This window comes from Eumetopias jubatus, unplaced genomic scaffold (assembly GCF_037043125.1).
Source record: "Eumetopias jubatus isolate StellerSeaLion01/CBP00866 unplaced genomic scaffold, mEumJub1_p1.0 scaffold_17, whole genome shotgun sequence".
Taxonomy (NCBI): Eukaryota; Metazoa; Chordata; class Mammalia; order Carnivora; family Otariidae; genus Eumetopias; species Eumetopias jubatus.
Window position 1 is genome coordinate 72,787,278 of NW_028274823.1, and position 19,633 is coordinate 72,806,910.

Genomic DNA, 19,633 nt, shown 5'->3' on the forward strand with positions numbered 1-19,633 from the left:
TTTGATTTCCCTCATGGATTTCTCAAGTAGTACCGTGAAGTCATTTGGTTACTCTTTATGGCACAGAGCTTTAATACAAACCATGCATATTTTAACTCTGTACACGGGAGTGATATCTGTGCCTCAGATGGCTCTGATCTTGTGTGAGCAAGAAGCCTAGCGACCGCTACAACATAGCAATGGAAAGTTCTTTTCCAGTGAAGTCCCTAGGAAATTCAGTACCGAGCACACGCAACACAGCATTGTCTATATAGCATTCATCAGGCACAAATCAGTCCGCCTTCACAAAGCAAGAGTCAAGGTCAAAGAGAGAAGGCACATCAGTTGCGCCTTTTTTTATTTTTAACCCATAACATGGAGTATGTGGAATTCCTTAAAAATGACACTCTGTACAATTCCATTTTTGTGAGGTAACTAGAATAGTCAGATTCGTAGAGACGGGAGTGGAATGGTGGTTCCCAGGAGCTGGAGAGAGGGGGAACAGGGAGTTCGTGTTTAATGGGTACAGAGTTTCGGTTTGGGAAGATAAAACGTGTGGAGACAGATGGTGGTGATGGTTGCACAACAATGTGAATGTACTTAATGCCACTGAGCTGTACACTTAAAAATGGATAAAATGGTCAATTTTATGTTACACATTTTACCCCAGTAAAAAAAAGATTAAAAAAACGACACCACATCCCGGTGATTTCAGACATCTATTTACTGAGAATCCCACCTGAGAATGTATTCTGTCTCCATACTGAATGCGGTTTTTATTCTTTTCCTTTGGGTGTTATGTTCAGCATTTTAAATTTTTTTAATAGCTAAAGCTATGTCACATTTCCTCCTGTGACAAAGAGAGGGATTAAGTGTGGTGCATTCATCTCCCGCCATCTGTTAGACAGCTCCTCTGAAGCCTTCTGGAAGCTGAAGGGCGGGGATGCTCACATGGCATCTCTCAGCTGCCGCTTCCTTGTCCACTGGCTCAGGGGAGATCCGCCTTCCACTGTCTTAAAATATAGTGTATTAATAGAAAAGTTGAGGTAGAGTCAGGGCAACAGATCAAGACACAACAGCCATTGTAAAGATACTTTGTGACTCACAGAACCCGGAGGCACACCATGCCTTGGGGCCGCCCACGGAAGCTCCAGGACGCAGAGGAAGAGTGGGGAACCGTGAACCTTGGTCTCATCAGTAGAGATTGCACAGGCATAATGGGGACCCTCTTATCGCAGATGCTAAAATTCTACCACGTTTGATTCACATCACCCTCTGGTTTTATTTTTTCAAAAAAATTTTTTTAATTAAATTAAAAAAATTACAAATACCCTGATGTCCCATATCCTACACTGTGGAGAGTCTGTTTTCCCCCCTCAGTGTCTTTGTCATACAGAGTTTTAAATTTTAAACTAGATGACTTTATCTTTTCCTTTATTGTTCATTCTTTCTATTTTTTGTTGAATACATTCTTTCCTACTCCATATCATATAAATATCTTCTATATTTTCTTCTGAGTTTTAAAGTTTTGTTCTATACCTTTATTTTTTTCAAAAATACATTTTTTTAAATTTCCATCTGGGATTTATTGTTGTGTTTGGCATGAAGTAGGGTCCTAATTTTGTCTTTTACGTATGAATACCTGATGGCATCATGATATCTATTGATCTGTGTGCCACTTGTGTGTGTGAGTGTGAGTGTGTATGTGTGTGTGTGCGAGTGTGGGAGTGTGCATGCGTGTGTGTGTGTGCATGTATCTTCTTTTAGGTCGTTATACTATTCCATTGATCTGTTTGTCCTCTGCACTAATGCCACACTGTTTAATTGCTCTGGCTTTCTGGTTTATAGCACATTTTGATATGTGGTCGGACTTAACCCCCTCCCCCCCTCCCCCCACTCCTTCAGCCCCCATGTAGGACTAATCATCCTTTGTCTTCCAAGTTGTCATGGCTGTTCATGGTCCTTTAGGATCATCTTGTCAGATTTTTTTTAACTGGATTGCATTGAATTTATATATAAAGTATTTGAGAGGAAGGCCAAATTTATATTATTGACCTTCCCCTTCATGAACCACTTCATATGACTACATTTGTAGGGTGTTCATTATTTATACAGTTTTGTTGTTGTTGTTAAATTTATCCTGTGATATCCTCAGATTCTTTTTTCTATTACAAATGCTAACTAAAAAAACCCCCAAACCCCCAAAACCAAAAACAGAAAACAAACCCGCTCCCAGTTTTTGTTGCCTTACATTGTGTTTTATATGATCTTGTTTCCAGCAACTTTGCTAGACTTGTCTTAATTTTTTATAGCTTCTCTTTGATTTTCTATAAAGGAATCATGTCCTTTGTAGATAATGGTGTCTTGTTCTCTTCTTTCTATTCCTTACTCTTTTCATTGCTTCCCCCACTTGTCTTATTTTGCATAGATGCACTGATACCTGATGTCCTTGGGTTTTATCTGATATTAAAATGTAAAATTCTAAGGTTAGACTGTTATGTGTGATTTTGTAATTTTGACAGATACGTTATTAGATTAAAACTATTTTTTAATTGTATATATGTACATATAGCTATATATATATTTATATATTTCATTTAACACATTGAAATGGTAAATTAAAGTCATAATTAAAATTCTGTTTTATAGTACCATATAATCTACACACGGTGAAATGCACAAATATGAAGTGTACAGTTTGTTGAGTTTTGACACATGTATATATCCATGTAATTTACACCCTGTAAAGCTATAGAGTCTCCTCCATCCAGAGTGTCCTTTGCAGTTAACTCCCCACCCCCACTCCCCGATTCCTTGGCCAGACAAGTATCAGTCTGATTTCTATCAGTATAGGTAAATATTACCTAGTCTAGAATCTCTAGAAAAAAGGAATTATACTGTAGACATTCTTTTCTGTCACCTTCTATTCAGCATGTTGTTGAGGTTCATCCATATTGTTGTGGGTATCAGCAGTTTATTTCTTTTTTATTACTGAGTTGTATTTCATTATATATAAATGTACTATAATTTGTTTATTCATTTTCCTGTTAATGGACATTGGGGTTGTTTCTAGTTTTTGACTAATATGACTTAAGCTTCTATGAACATTTGTGTCGTAAGTCTTTCTCTGTTTTCATTTTACTTGGGTTCATATCTGAAAGTGTAATTACTAGCTTGTAGTTTAGGCATACGTTTAACTTTATGAGAAACTTCCAAAATTGTACCACTTTATACTTCTACCAACACTGTTGGAGAATCCTAATTGTTTTATATCATTATCAAGATTACTCTTCAACAAATGGTGTTGGGAAAATTGGACAGCCACATGCAGAAGAATGAAACTGGACCATTTCCTTACACCACACACAGATAGACTCAAAATGGTTGAAAGACCTAAACGTGAGACAGGAGTCCATCAAAATCCTAAAGGAGAACACAGGCAGCAACCTCTTCGACCTCAGCTGCAGCAATTTCTTCCTAGAAACATCGCCAAAGGCAAGGGAAGCCAGGGCAAAAATGAACTCTTGGGATTTCATCAAGATAAAAAGCTTTTGCACAGCAAAAGAAACAGTCCACAAAACCAAAAGACAACCGACAGAATGGGAGACAATATTTGCAAATGACCTATCAGATAAAGGGCTAGTATCCAAAATCTATAAAGAACTTATCAAACTCCACACCCAAAGAACAAAGAATCCAATCAAGAAATGGGCAGACGACATGAACAGACATTTTTCCAAAGAAGACATCCAAATGGCCAACAGACACATGAAGAAGTGCTGAACATCGCTGGGCATCAGGGAAATCCTAATCAAAACCTCAATGAGATACCACCTCACAACCAGTCAGAATGGCTAAAAATAAGTCAGGAAACGAAAGATGTTGGCGGGGATGTGGAGAAAGGGGAACCCTCCTACACTGTTGGTGGGAATGCAAGCTGGTGCAACCCCTCTGGAAAACAGTATGGAGGTTCCTCAAACAGTTGAAAATAGAGCTACCCTACGACCCAGCAATTGCACTACTGGGTATTTACCACAAAGATACAAATGTAGGGATCCGAAGGGGTACGTGCACCCCGATGTTTATAGCAGCAGTGTCCACAATAGCCAAACTGTGGAAAGAGCCAAGATGTCCATCGACAGATGAATGGATAAAGAAGAGATGGTATATATATACACAATGATAATATTATGCAGCCAGCAAAAGGAATGAGATCTTGCCATTTGCAAAGATGTGGATGGAACTGGAGGGTGTTATGCTGAGTGAAATAAGTCAATCAGAGAAAGACATGTATCACATGACCTCACTGATAGGAGGAATTCTTAATCGCAGGAAACAAACTGAGGGTTGCTGGAGTGGGGGTGGGGTGGGAGGGACGGGGTGGCTGGGTGATAGACATTGGGGAGGGTATGTGCTATGGTGAGCACTGTGAATTGTGCAGGACTGTTGAATCACAGATCTGTACTTCTGAAACAAATAATGCAACATATGTTAAGAAAAAAGAAAAAGAAGAAGATAGCAGGAGGGGAAGAATGAAGGGGAGTAAGTCGGAGGGGGAAACGAACCATGAGAGACGATGGACTCTGAAAAACAAACTGAGGGTTCTAGAGGGGAGGGGGTGGGGGGATGGGTTAGCCTGGTGATGGGTATTGAGGAGGGCACGTTCTGCCTGGAGCACTGGGTGTTATGCACAAACAATGAATCATGGAACACTGCATCAAAAACTAATGATGTAATGTATGGTGATTAACATAACAATAAAAAATTTAAAAAAAAGTTTAGACGTTGTCTGTCCTTTTTATTTTAGCCATTCCAGTGGCTATGTATGGGTGACTAATGCTTAAGTACTTTTTCATGTGTTTATTAACCATTTATATATTTTTCCTTTGTGAAGTTCCCGTTCAAATCTTTTGCTGATGGTTTTTTGTTGTTGTTGTTGGATTATTTTTTTAACTATTAAGTTGTAGGGGAGCTTTTAAATATTTTAGAATCAAGTCTTTTGTCAGGTATATATTATTACACCTACTATATTTTCTCCTACTCACAGGACTTTCCTGTTCATTTCTTTTTTTTGAAAAATTTGTATTTTTATAATTTCTCCAGTTTATTTTGAAAACAATCTTTTCTGACATGTATCCACATGAATTTTAGATTAATTAACTCACAGTAAATAGAAATGACCTACATGTGCCTATAAATTAAGCACTGATGAGTTATTAACATATCAATAAGTATTCCAACATAAAAGAACTTTTGCTAACTTTTTAATTATTTTTCCCTCCTAAGCTAATTTATTTTTGACATTTGGGTTATGTATGCATAAAAAAGCAGACATGTCTTGCAAACTGACCATGAGATAAACCAGCATACAAGTGTCTTTTCTGGATATGATTAAATTTCCAGGGGCAAAGTGGTTCAAACGGGAGCAAATAAGCCCACTTCCTTATAAACTAAACTAAACAAAAACTAGGGGGTATTAAAGGTGCTAAGATTAATTCCGCAAATCTTTTTCTTTTTTCTGTCTTTTAAATATGCAAGTGTGCACTATGAATATGTATGAGTGAACACTTTTCATCTAGGTTGTGAGCTCCCATGGATGGTAAAAGGCCCTGGTATAAGGAGGTAGTGCAGGGGAATGGGGCATTCATCCTTATCAAGTTGTCCACAGTCTTAGGGAAGAGGTAGAGCAGAAGACTTATAAGCCTCAGTGGGCTCAGATGTTGATCTGGGTCTTAAAGTAATGCTCATTTCATCATGTTCTATTTTGTTTGTTCCACATTTTTTGTGACTGGAGCAAAGTGGGAGGTTCACCTAGTCTGAGAAGACTTTATATACCCCATCAACTGTCTCGATCAAAAATTTTTATTTATTCTTCTGCTGAACACAGCTACTGAGTTTCCTCTTTAATTATTTTTTAAGATAAGAAAGAGCAAGTCAACTGAAGAAACAGCTGTGGGCTTGAGCTATGGAATGTTCTCGCACTTTGACACATCGACTGAGAGATGCAGAGGCTGTGGGGATTAGCCCCATTGGCTGCATCAAGGAATGGATGCAGTGTCAGCACACCTTCTCCAAGAACACTCTACAGCACCTTTCACACTGCTGGTAGATAGTCTTGAGTTGGAGTCTCCCGTAATAGGGATCTTCAGCGATATGTCGCTTTCATGGATAATAGCTCCCAAGGGGTTCAGTTTTAGCTTTGCCATTTTTAACTTGCTTCCTTTTTCTATTCAAATCTCTCATATTGCTTTCATCCATACATAGTATATAATCAAATGTGGCAAAGTCTTCTTGGTAACCTGCCTGGACAATGTGATTCACGGGAGTACCATGCTTCTTCATGCAATTGTGCCTTTGATAATCAGGCGGGTTTTCTATTTCATGCATGGCTGTTGCGGCACTGTCTACCCTTCAATTATCGAAAACATTTTGATCAGTTACAAGTTTTCTGAAAATTGCTTCTGCAATGAGTGATTGACAGATGTTACCCAGACACAACCACAGCACTGATGTGGGCACCTGTTTGGCCATCTTCCCATGCACGCCGAGGCAGCTGCTGCCTGCATCAGAAAATTTCTCCTGCTCATTTTCATAATGGTGTCTTTTGATGAGTTAAAGTTTCTAATTTTGATGAAGTCCATTTGATCTATTTTCTTCCTTTATCGTGTTAATGTAGTTAGCTACACCGATGATTTTCAAATGTTAAGTAACAGTTTTTTTCCTGCATAAACCATAGTTGATCATGAAATATTATACTTTTTACAAATTGCTGGATTTGATTTACTTACTATTTGGCTAAGTGTTAATGAGAGAAATTGCTCTGTATTTCATATCAACGTTATGCTGCCCTCATAAAATTATTTGAGAAGTATTCCTTTCTCCTGAAAGTTTGTGTAAAACTGGTATTTTTTCTTCCTTAAATGTTTATTAATATTTAATAGTAAAGCCACTTTACTATGGAGTTCTTGAAAGTAGGTTTTAAAGTGCAAATTCAATTTCTTTAATAGATATATGTTTCTCTTCTCAATTCTACCAAATAATTTATTTCAATGCTCCATTATTTAAGTATTCTGATACTTCAAGTATGTTCATGCTCTATCAGAAGCATATTCATTTAGGATTGTCTACATACCCACTTTATCATTATGAAATATTCCTCTTTATTTATATCAATACTCTTTTTTTCCTGAGGTCTACTTTGTCTGGTAGAAATATAGTTACTTCAGCTTTCTTATGATTAGTGTTAGCGTGATATGTCTTTTTTTCATTCATTTTAACCTATCAATGCCATTATGTTTCAAGTGGGTTTCCTGGAAACATACTATAGTTTGATACTGCTTTTTTATCCGGACTGATAATTTCCTTTGACTGGAATATTTAATTCACTTATATTCAGTGTAGGTATTAATATGTTTGAGTATAAGTCAGCTGCCATACTGTTGTTTTCTATTTTTCCCATACGTAATTTTTTCCTTTTTATCTTTTCTCTGTCTTACTTTAGAATTGAGTATTATTTTTAGTATTCTATTTGATCTCTTCTCTTGGATTATTATTATCCCACTTTGTTTTATTTTCCTTGCTGGTTGCTCTAGGGTTTATACAATGCACCTTTAACAGTCTTAATTCAAACAGTATTACACCACATTACATATATATATATATATTATATATACCACTTATATATAGCTATTGTTATTCTTTTACTTCTACATATGTTATAAACCCTAATCAATGAGGGTTTTAAAATTAAATTATTGTTCTCCTTCCTAGGATAAATTATTACTGGAGTTTTACTAATTTTTAAAGCATTTTTGCATCTGTATTAGTAAGTGAAATAATTAACTATAGTTTTGTGTCTTCATACTAACTTTTCCACTCTTGGTATCAAGATTATACCAGTGTCCTGACATGACTGGGAAAATGTCCAGGCACCATCGTCCTGTGCCTGGACTGTTGCAGTAGCCTGAGAGCTGTTCTTTACCCCTTCATTCTTGTCTTATCATATACCTCTGCCTCCAAGTCTACGGACCACAGTGTGGTGATTTTTCTAAAATACACATCCCTTGCCTAAAACATGAAACAGTTCATGGCTCATTTTGGCAACTTAGTAATTATTGGTTTTCTAGGGCTTCTCTAGCATCGTGCAAGCCAAAGTGGTATCATGTGACCACTGGTATTGGCTGGTATTGGGTCACAGCAGCTTTTCTACCACCCTACTCCCACTTCCTATGGTGCTTTAGTTTTGCCAGTAGTGTCTATTATTAACAGCTAACTCCCCACTGTCACTTTTCATGCAGTTACCTGTGTGGTGTGATCTGGGGTCTAGTTAGAAGGGAAACATTTAAGGAATGGTCATGAGTATGGCATTGCAAGTGCAGTGACCTAACATTCTATGCATTTTTCCTGAATTTGGGATCCAGAGCAGACTTTTACAAGAGGGATAAACTGTTTAAATATTTGGTCTAAAAAGTCTGCCATTTTAAAGCTGTGTCTTCACAGAGGCAGCTGCACCTCTAAGGTCTAACTTCTACTGAGAGCTATCCCCTCAGGAGATGCTGATGAGGTGCCATTTCTGAAACTTTTGGAAAGGAAATACGTTAAATGCATGTTTTTTCCATTTTAGTTTATCTTCTTCACTATTCTCCCTTCTTCAATAAATGGTAGGATTTCATTGGTCTTCCTGATGCCCTTGTAGAAAGTGGGCCAGAGCACTACAACATGATCATCCCGGTTTTATGGAGGAGGACTTTGAGGCTCACAGAGGTTGTGTCAGTGGCCTGGGGCACGCATGACTATGCAGTGGAGCAGGGAAGCAAACAATGGCCCGCTGTCAGGCTTGGTTTGGATCTCAGTGTCCTGGTTTCCTCTTCCGGGGCACCACTTTCCTTGTAAGACTGATGTGAGGGATTAAAGACCACAGTATATAAAGCACCAACATAGTGTCCCGCACTGAGTTGTTCAATAAATATTATACCTGTAATACACATCAAATAAAGTTCCCACCACTGGGAATTGAAGTACTGTCTATAATTCTGTCCAACAATTCAATAGATTTTTCGAGCACTGACTTTCGAGGTGCCAGGTCTTTTGTCAGGTCCTGTGAGTGAAACAAAGGGGATTGAGCAGTGGTCCCCACCTTGCTGGCATCACTAACTGGTAGGGGATCCGCAATCACAATGCGACACCAGGAGGGCAGTGGGAGCAGGGACGGGGAGGGGATTTCATTTTGCTGGGCAGTGTTTCACCAGACTGCAGAGGGGAGGTGACCCTGGAGGTAAATCTTGAAGGATGAGTGGAATTTCATCAGACAGAGAGTGTGGGGCAGGGCCCTCACAACGGAGGGAGGGCATACTGCATTCAGACCATGGCGAACTGACTCGCACATGCTTCTGCCAGAGTCACAAGAGGTCTTGAATTAATAGTCAACCCTGCTGTAGTTTCTTTGTCACTGTGTCTTTTCTTTGAAATGAATGGAGCTTTTTCTTCTTTTTCCTTTTTTGTTCTCCTCTCTGGGTTACAGTGGCAGATTGTTCTATTTTCCCCTGATAAATTGACTGGCCCGGAGAGTATTTCAGTTATCATTTATGGAACAAGGCCAATGTAGTTCTTTCATATATGTAGCACTGACTCAATTGTCCTTTCCTTTCCTCTTTCTGTGACAACCTTCAGCCTATTTGTAACATCGGAGAAACTTTCTGACGGTGACATTTGGCAGTCATTTATTGTGTAGTCTGCTGCTCTCAGTGCTTGAAAGCAAAGCTACGTGGCTGGTTTTGAGCTGGTGACCATGTCCCGGTATGGTAATCAGGCCCCCTGGTGCATCGGGTGTTTACATCACACCGATCTTGGCATATTTGGGAGTGGATAGAGCTTTATCTGTCGGTTGCTCCTTTAGGGTTAGCTTAAGCCAGGGGTGTTCTGTTTTTTCCCCCCAAATCAGTGAAGATTTAGTTCCAAGTGGTAAATCACCAAAGTAGAGTTTGAGCAGCTTATTCCTGGGACAAGGGATGGGGGGGGACACTTGATTAAATACATACAGTGAATATTTGTTGAATCCCATTGCAAGCACTTTTCTACTTCATGAGAAGTAGGAGGTATGGTTGCTGCCCTCGAGGGACTTGAAATAGAATTATGGAGAAATTTATACATACACATTAGATAAAATAGCAAGATGTCATCAAGTGAGTTAAAGCAGTATAACATGTACACAGAAGTGCGAGCAGAGAAAGCGTTGAATCTGTATATACTCAATTTAAGTCAAAGTCATGACTTTGACCCCCCAGTAAATGTTAAATAATGGCAGTAATAAAATTGCTTACAATCACACATAATAATCCAACCACAGACATGTCTGTGTCCTTAGGATCTAAAAAAATGAATTACATACTGATTTTAGAAAGAAAGAATTTCATTTTCTAGTTTTCCCATGTGGAGGGGGACCTGCAGTCATTCAGCTGGACAGATTGTCCAGAAGACGAGGCAGCGTTGGCCAGGAAGGTCTGGGGTCTACGCTGGGCAGGGTGAAGGATATTTTGACCGAATAAAGATCTTCTTTAACTCCATTGCAAGGAAGGAAAAGAGAAGAAAAACTTGGCCCTTCACTCCCTCACCATGGAAAGTTTTGGAGTAAATGTAATTTGGGAACCGACATTGAAAGTCAACAAGGAAAGGTAGAAATAGCTGCTGATGGTTCTATATCAATAAATGACGAGACCAGATGGAAGGACCAGGTGACAAATATAACCAGAAAATTCTCCTAACACTGGCTAAGCAGTGTGGATTTTCCCCACCATTCAGCCACAAACTGCTTGTGTCCTGTGGATTTTTCAGACTAGTTTCTAAGGAGTCAGGAAAAGGATAGAAGTTTGCCTTATGCTCCCCATTTGAAGCTCTTGGGCAGTGGTTCTCAAACTATAGTGTGCGTTAGAATCACCTGGTGGGCTTGTTAGACACAGATTGCTGGGCCCTCAGGGTTTCTGATTCCATAGGTATAGGGCCCGAGGATGTATGGCTCTAAGAAATTCCCAGGAGATGTTGATGCTGCTGGTCTGGGACCACATTTATGAGAACCACTGCTTTTAGGTGTTGTGGACCCTGACCTACTTCCAGGTTTCTTGCGTGACCCCCTTGACTCTCATCAATAGTGATACGTATAACTTTAGGAAAATCGAACCGTGTGTGGGGATCTTGTCTACCCCTTGATCTATGCCTTTCCTTTTGTTATGCAACATGGCTGTAGGTTTTACCTAATTAAATGCTGCATCTGGATGGTCTGATTAATTTTGAGGATGGAATTACTCTTACAGCAATAAGTATTTGGTTAGATCTTTGCTCTCTTCCCTATCAAAGCCTGAGGTTTGATTTCTTTATACATATATTTTAATAATCATCATCATTAGTGCTGAAATTAGAGATAAAAAAATCACAATCACCCTGGTGTATTTTTAGCATCTAAGCATGAACATTTGATTATTGTTTTCTGTTGTGTTTGTCATATGTTCCTGTAATTTCCAATAAAAGAGAAAAGTACTTTTTGTACCAAATAGGTTTGCCTACAGTGGCCAAATGTAGAGACTTCCCATTCTGTGTTATTTTATACTTCCTACTCCTCTCCTGCTTCCCCAAATAGACACATTATATATAAGACTAGACTTATTGGATTTTCATGATTTATACAGGAATGTATAAGTGATTCTGGTATATCCAGGATAAAGATTTTATTCCCAGGTTAAAATCTTCTGAAGCTGTGCAATGAAAATAAAATTATTTTATTTATTACAGCATTAACTTAAGATGCATTCTTTGGAATAGTCAGCCTGTGTTTGGGATTTAAGTGTCTCTTGCCCCTGCTGCCTTTCACGTCTGTTTTCATCAGGGACTGTGACTTAATCTTCTTCTTCCTCCTTGCCCCACAACAGGGGATGGTTATTAGTAGCTAACACTGAACTTCCTAAAAATGCTAGCTCACATTCACTTTGTCCACAGGCAGGCTAGCACACATTCGCCATTCAGGGGAAAATACCACTGCTGGTCTGCTGGAAACGAGTCTTATGTCTAGCATCAGTGGGTACAGTCATATAACTGAGAGAAGTCTACAAATAATACTTCTAATTGACCTGCATGCTTCAGTAATAGAAGACCTTTCATGCATGTCTTTCAGAAATAAGACAAGGGGAGTTCCTTGGAGGCATTAGTTTGCTAAATGACTTGCCCAAGTTCACCTGGTAATACGACCAGGTAAAAATTACGGCTTTGTGATCCGTTCTCTTCCTTTACAGCCACATTCTTTTATTCCATTCTTAGGGACAGAATCAATGGCTTATTCATCAAGACTTGCAAAGAGTCACTTCTGCAAAAAATGGGAAAGATTGTGCATGCCAGATGAGTTTATTTTGTTCGTGGATGTTATTGCTGGTCTCTTGGGGTGAGAAGTTGCAGGATAAGGCAACGAGATTAAGGAGATGAGTGGTTCTCTATGCGTACAGTAATTTCTGGTGAAATTCAGAGCCATTCTCCTTTCATTTGTCCAAGTATGTAAGTGGAGGAATTTTAAATATAGATATATTTTCTTAGATGCAGGCAACACAGTGTATTCCGGCTCATTAAGAAAGATTTCTTAGAGGATGTTAGTTTGCTGTAAAATTACGGTGAGGTCCAGAGAACCAAATTTGGATGCTTTATACCCAAAAGTGATATAGCCAGGGGAAATGTCCAACCTCACCATGCAGCTAGGGCAGTGGAACGTGCCGCTGCCCTCTGCTGCTTGAACCTTGCCGAGCCATGCATCGGACAGAGAGTATTATGCCCAAGCGGCTTCAGAAACGCTAGGCACCTCTGACCATGCTGCTAGACTAAGAGCCTGGACTGCTGCCTCAGGGTACTCATCCTCACTTCCTGGTCCCACACGCGTGTGACAACGGGGCAGAAGTCAACCACTGGCAGAATCTTCGTGGCAAGGGGATAGGGGGATTGTCCTTTGCTTTAACTCTCTGTTGCAGAGGAAAGCATATTTGGTGGGGGCTGGAGTAGTTTTGAGTGAGCCAATTGGTAGCAAATGCCAAAACTGTTCTCCAATTTTATTATTTACAATGGTGTGTATTAAGTCATGCCGTGAACCCCTCCCTTTGCAAATAGCTAGCCTGTCTTCATACTGGCTATCAGGTAAAAACTAATTTCCAAATTTACTTAGATATAGTATACGAAGATAATTAGTACATAGAAAAGCCTACCTATGCATTCTTATTTTTATTTATTTTTCTTACATATGTATGTATTTATTAATTTAAATTCAATTAATTAACATACAGCATCTTATTAGTTTCAGAGGTAGAGTTTAGTGAGTCATCAGTTGTATGTAACACCCAGTGCTCATTCCATCAAGTGCCCTCCTTAATGCCCATCAACCAATTACCCCATCCCTCCACCCTTCTCCCCTCCAGCAACCCTCAGTTTGTTTCCTACAGTTAAGAGTCTGTAAGAGACTCTTAGTAGTCTTAGTTTGTCTCCCGCTCTGATTTCATCTTATTTTATTCTTCTCTCCCTTTCTCCTATTATCCTCTTGTCTTTTTCTTAACTTCCATATATGAGTGAAAGCATATGATAATTGTCTTTCTCTGATTGGCTTATTTCACTCAGCATAATACCGTCTAGGTCCATCCACATCGTCGTTGCAAATGGCAAGATTTCATTTTTTGATGGCTGAGTAATATTCCGTTGTATATATTCACCACGGCTTCTTTATCCATTCATCTGTCGATGTATTGTTCTTATTCAGAACTGAAAGTTGTGTACACTTAATTTGGAAAAACTCCAATTTCACTAATTTTGCTTGTTCATAATTTCCTTAAAACTTGCTCAAAGATGGCACCTTGGTTCATGACAAGTGCAGGCTTTATAGCCAGTTGGATCCAGATTCATATCTCGGTGTTGCTACTTCCTAGCTACCTGATTTGGGGCAAGTTACTAAGCCTTATTGCTTTTTACTGGCAAGAACGCTGGTGTCAGAATTGTAAATCTTGAGCTCGTTGAGCTCCATGTGCCTTGAATGGAATCAGGTCTGTCTGGCACATAGCAGACACTGATGAATAGTAGTTTTTTCTTCTTCTGGCCCTAGGGAAGTGATGCCATCATATGATCCTTTTATTATGGTTCACCTGTGCATTTATTTTCCAAACTGTACCATGTATTTAATCCCACAGTATGTTGCTTTAATATTATTCTTAGGTTATCCCATGTTTATTTTGTCTCCCCGATAAAAGAGAAGCGATGGTGTGGCTTCTTGTTCTCTTTGCCCTATATCTTCTATCTCAAGTCTACTTCCTCCCTAAGTAACTGAAAGACGTGTGATTGACCTAGATCAGGGCCACTGTGTATGGTTGTGCAGGCTCTACAGTAACCAAGAAACCAAGAACCCTACATCTCATGGGATACCAGTCACACTGAGTATTTATTACCCTTGTCATGTGTATTTTAATTATTAACCACATTACATGTATTATGTGTATTAGGTTTTGTCCTGATTAAGTCAATATGTTAATGGAAACTTTTCAACAAAAAGAAGTGAAGTGTCTTGAAGAAAGATACCTCTTTCTGTTTTGTACGAATGCAAGATGTAGGCACCACATAGGTCAGCAGTGGTCCTGGGTAAGTTGATGATATTGATGAATGACAGGGTAGTTTTGAAAGCTGTTCACTTCTAAACATAGCAATTCTTTTCTTAGTGCCCCTGTTCTAAGGCACTGTTCTGAGCAGTTGGAGACACAATGCTGATAAAATACAGTTACACTAGTTTCCTAGAGTTGCCTTAACAAATTACCACAAAGAGAAATTTATTCTCTCATAGTTCTGGAGGCTAGAAGTCTGAAATCAAGGTGTCAGCAGGGCCATGCTCTCTCTGAAGGCTCTAGGAAAAAAATCCCTCCCTGCCTCATCCTCGTTTCTGGTGGTTGTAGGCAATCCTTGGCATTCTTTGGCTTATGGATACCACTTTAATCTCTGTCTCTGTTTCCACATGGTCTTCTTCCCTGTATGTCTGTGTGTCTTTGTGTATCCCCTCCTCTTCTTATCAGGACATAGGTCATTGGATTTAGGGCCCACCCCGATCTAGTATGGACTCATTTTAAGTTAACTAATTACGCGTACAGAGACCTTGTTCCCAAATGAGGTCATCCTCACAGATCCTGGGGTCAGGACTTCAACATATCATTTTGGGGGACACAGTTCAGCCAGTTAAAGTCAAGGAGCCTACAATATTATAGCTTGAGGTGGAGGAAGATAGACAAACAAACAATAATTATATAATACGTTAGTGATGTTAAGTACTAAGAAGAAAAACCAGCCTCAAGGCACAGGAGTGGTGGTGGTGGTGGTGGTGTGTGTGTGTGTGTGTGTGTGTGTGTGTGTGTTTCTATTTGAGATTGTTTGGTTAGGGAAGGCCTTTCTGATAAGGTGACAGTTGAGTGGAGACCCAAATTAAAGGAGTAGGCCAACAGTCTGGATTCTGGGGAGGGATTTTTCCAGGCAGAGGAAACAGCCAACACCTTGAGGTCTGAGCATGTTGGGCATCTGAGGAGCTGCTGGGAGGCCTGTGTGGGAGAAACTCAATGAGGGCAGGATGGTGGGAGGTGAGGACAGGGAGGAAAGAGGGGACAGATCACATAGGACTGTGTATAATACGATGTCACAACCTTCCTGATTAAGATGGCAAACCATCACAGGGATTTCAGCAGAAGAGGACAAGATCTGATTCATGTTTTAGAGGATCGCTCTGTTGCCACGGTGAATGGACTATGGAGGGTCAAGTTGGGCAGAGGAGGGGCTCCACCCACAGTTAGTGTGATGGTGTGAACAGGAGGTGCCGGGCATTCAGGCCGTGTGGGAGTGAGAGGTCTGGCCCTGCAGGCAGCACGTTCCCAGGCTGACCAGTCTAGAAGCCCGGGCCTTCCTCCTCCTCCATCCTTAGTTCTGCCCTGATCCTTGGTCATCGATGGCATCTTTGGGGTAGGTATTGGACTGGAGGCTTTGCTCATTCTGTGGGTACAAATTTGGGGACTCAGAAATCAATTTAGGAAATAACAGTCATGTTGTTGCAGACCTTCTTGTCCCTTCCCTTCCCTTCTTGGACAGTTCAGACATTCGATGGGATAGGTAGGTAGGCTTCCATGATGGAGAAGCTGCAGCGTCTCTTCTGTTTTGTCCCTCCTAGACGCTCAGTTTCTCACTGCCAATGAATGGGAGTTACAATTAAGGAAAGGGAGAAAACTGGAAGGAACCTTGTGGTGTTGGAGTAAAAGTGGAGGTTTCACTGTGAACTCGAAGTTTTCAAGGTGTATGAATAGACACAGAAATACCAAGGTAGAAGTGTGTGTGTACATTTGCGTTCACACATGTATCTTCCAGCTCTGCCACTGAGACAGCCTGGAGCAGTGCCACCCCAACAGCAGTAAGCATACCCAGAGCCAGTTCTTGGCTTCTAAATACTACTCTACACTGAGAGGACCCAGTGCTCTTTGGAGCCACTGCTGAATACAAGTTAAACTAGTACCAGGTGGGGTGAGAACAAGCAAGGACTTGTTCAAAGAGTAGTGGGACTAAAGGACCCAGAATTCCCATCTCATGCTCCCCACCCCTGCCACTCCTCCAGCCAAACCGGGCACAATTTGAGCATCGATATAAATGAAAATGATACCAGTGGATTATAACCCAAGGATAAAATGGAAAACAGTGAGTCCACATATGTACAGATACACTGAAAACTTTCTTGAGGAATGGGATATTTCCATAGTTTCAATTACGTTCCCTCTGAATATACAAAGATGAAAAGAGTAGCTTTACAGTGGAAAAGTCTGGCAGGCGCCATCTTAATCAAGTGATCACAGTTAACATCAGCAGTAACTCCCAGATCCTGTGCCACCTGGTAGGAAGCAATGAGAAGAACATAGCATCAAATCTGATATTCCTACCAAAAATGCAAACCTGACTCTACTCATGAGGAGACACCAGACAAACTCAGACAGAATGACGTTCTGCAGAGTAACTGGCCTATAGTCCTCAGAAGTGCCAAGGCCATGAAAGTCAAGGGGAAACCGAAGAGCCATTTCATGCTGAAGGAGGCTGAAGAGACAGAACTCTGCCGTATGTGATCTCGAGGGGGGTAGGGAAGGCTTTTGTCACAAAAAACATTATTGCGACAATTGGTAAAATTTCGTTGAAGCTTGAGAATGGATGATAGTAATCTACCAGTATTAATTTTCTAATTTTGGTAGTTGTCTTGTAGTTATACAGGTCACGCCCTTGTTTGTAGGAAAATACCACTAAACTAGTCAGGAATCTAGGGGCATCTGGTCAGCTCCGACAATTCTCAGATGGTTCAGGAAAAAAAAAAAATTCGTCGTGCTGTATTTGCAACTTTCCTGAAGCTTGTGTTTGTTTAAAATAAGTTCATGGAGGGCATGAATTTTGATACATGAATCAGTAAAAGAGACACAGATACAATGCCTAATTATTTGGCCTGTTCTTGAGGTAAGCATCCCTACTGCTACTAAATTCTCTCAAGTATGTGTGGGGTTTGGAAATCTCAAACTATTCCAGGGTCCTGGTGCTTCCTCCACATGGGATATGGGGTGAGTTCAAGATGAATGCAGGCCCTCCCTAGGGATGGTGGTATGTGAAACAAGGACAAAAACAAAGCAAAACAAAATAACCACTGACTCTGGTCTGAGCTGAGCTGTTATGATAGAGATGTACTTCCTCAAGCTTTGCAATGGATGAAGCCAAGTCTCTGAAGCTCGTCAGGTTAGACGGTGCCTTGATGTTATTTTTCCACCATGCTTTTTGGCAGATATCATGGTCATGTTTATTAATTATATTTGGCTCCCTGAAGGCAAACAAGAGCTGCATACGTATTAGGGAAGAAAACAGGAAGCACAAATAGAAAAAAAAAAGGTGGGTTTCTGTTTTATTTCCTTCCAGTCAATCCCATGAGTGAACAACTGTATTTAAACATTTTGTCTGGATGTACTTTCTTAAGCCTGAAGAATCTTGTCTTTTACCTCTGTGCTTTGTCACTCCCCCAAGGCAATATATGTAATCCCATTTTTGCTAGCAAGCTTGCCCCCTATGGTTGGTGGCACACCAGTTTTATCTCTTGCTAAGGCTGTCATTTTATGGCTAATGTTGATTAATGCTTAATTTGGGGTAGAGAAGAAATTGGCCTTTTCAGCCATGAACGGCTTCGAATTATGGCACTCCTGATCATCTTGTCTTGCAACCTTTGGGCAGAGGGCTTTTTCTAGAAGAGCTACATTTGCATCCTTTCTCCTCTGCTTGCAGCAGGGCAGGACTGGGACTAGTGTGAGGTATGGAAGTCCCTAGAACATAGAATTTAAGGGGACATCACTCTCAGGGCTGTGCAGGTACAGGGTCAGCACCTGAGGGTTGGCATCTTCTTAAATGTGTCATAGGCACCTGCAATCATGTGAGTTTATCTCCCTTTTGTGTGTCAAGAAAGAGCCAGCAGATGCCAATGCTCTGAAGTCTTCCTATTGTGTTCCCCAATATCACTTCTTTTGATAAGTAGCATTTCCAAGGTACGATAGATGATAGTTCATCACATTTCACCACTCCTCAAGATACAAGATTTCCAGCCACATACCCAAGGCTCCATCTTTCTACTCTGCCAATTTCCCATTTTGATTCTGTTTCTTGTAACCTATTATTTCCACGTAACAATTTCTATATCAGTTAGAAAGTCCATACAGCTGTAAGTGACAATAGCCTCCCCATCCCGGCTTAAGTAAATTGGAGGATTTACTTTTCTCTTGCGGTAAGAAGCCTGGAGGCAGGTAGCCCAGAGTCAGCATGGAGATGTCCTGAGACCCTGGATCCTTCTATGTTTGTACTCAGCCGTCCTTAGCATGGCTTGTCTCCTGGTGTTCACAGTATGGCTGCCCATCTTCTGGCATCACATCTGTGTTCTGGGCAGAGGGAAAATAGTGAGCAAGAGGTGGATGCACAATAAGTCTATCTCTCTAGTGAACAGCTTTCCCACAGGTCCAACCAGTGGCTCATGCTTATATCCCATTGGTCACAACTGTGTCCTTCAGCAGCCCAATCTGCAAGAGAATCTGAAATCTAGTTGTTCTTGTATAGTGTGTGTTTTTGTTTTTAGTTTATTTGATTTTAGCCAAGGACATTGCTACGCCCAGTAAGAGCTTGGTTATGATGGGAGAATAGCTGTTGGGTGGGTAACTGGTGGTCTTGTCACAGCTCTGCTTCGCCTCGACCATGTCATACCATGGGACAAGGAAAATGGCCGTCAGGGCAGCCTTTGGCCCAACTTGCATCCCCTGCCTTATGGTTCCCACCACAGAGAGGAACCTTTTTCCTTTCAGTTCCTGTACGCCAGTGTCAGGAGGGCTCTGGCTGTCTTGGGTGGCACACCCGTCCCTGTGATTACAGGGGACATGAGCCATTCCTGTTGTCCTCCCCTTACCACGTGGGGGATGGGTGGCTTCTTGAGGACAGGACAACAGAGGAGAGCGGGTTGCTGCTACAGGCACACTATATCTCTGTGCAAGATTTCAAAAGAAGTGTATATGGCCAGAGGCAAAAAAATGAGGCCTGTCGGCAGGGAGAGAAACAACATTCAAGGTGG

General features: G+C 40.6%; 1 protein-coding gene and 1 pseudogene across 2 annotated transcripts in view; one reads left to right on the top strand and one right to left on the bottom strand.

The window, feature by feature from the left end:
• Positions 1 to 19,633, top strand: part of DISC1 (DISC1 scaffold protein) — a 397,155-nt gene that overhangs the window by 233,550 nt on the left and 143,972 nt on the right. The gene's annotated exons all lie outside the window — the stretch shown is intronic.
• LOC114210365 (low molecular weight phosphotyrosine protein phosphatase pseudogene) lies at positions 6,037 to 6,510 on the bottom strand (annotated as a pseudogene).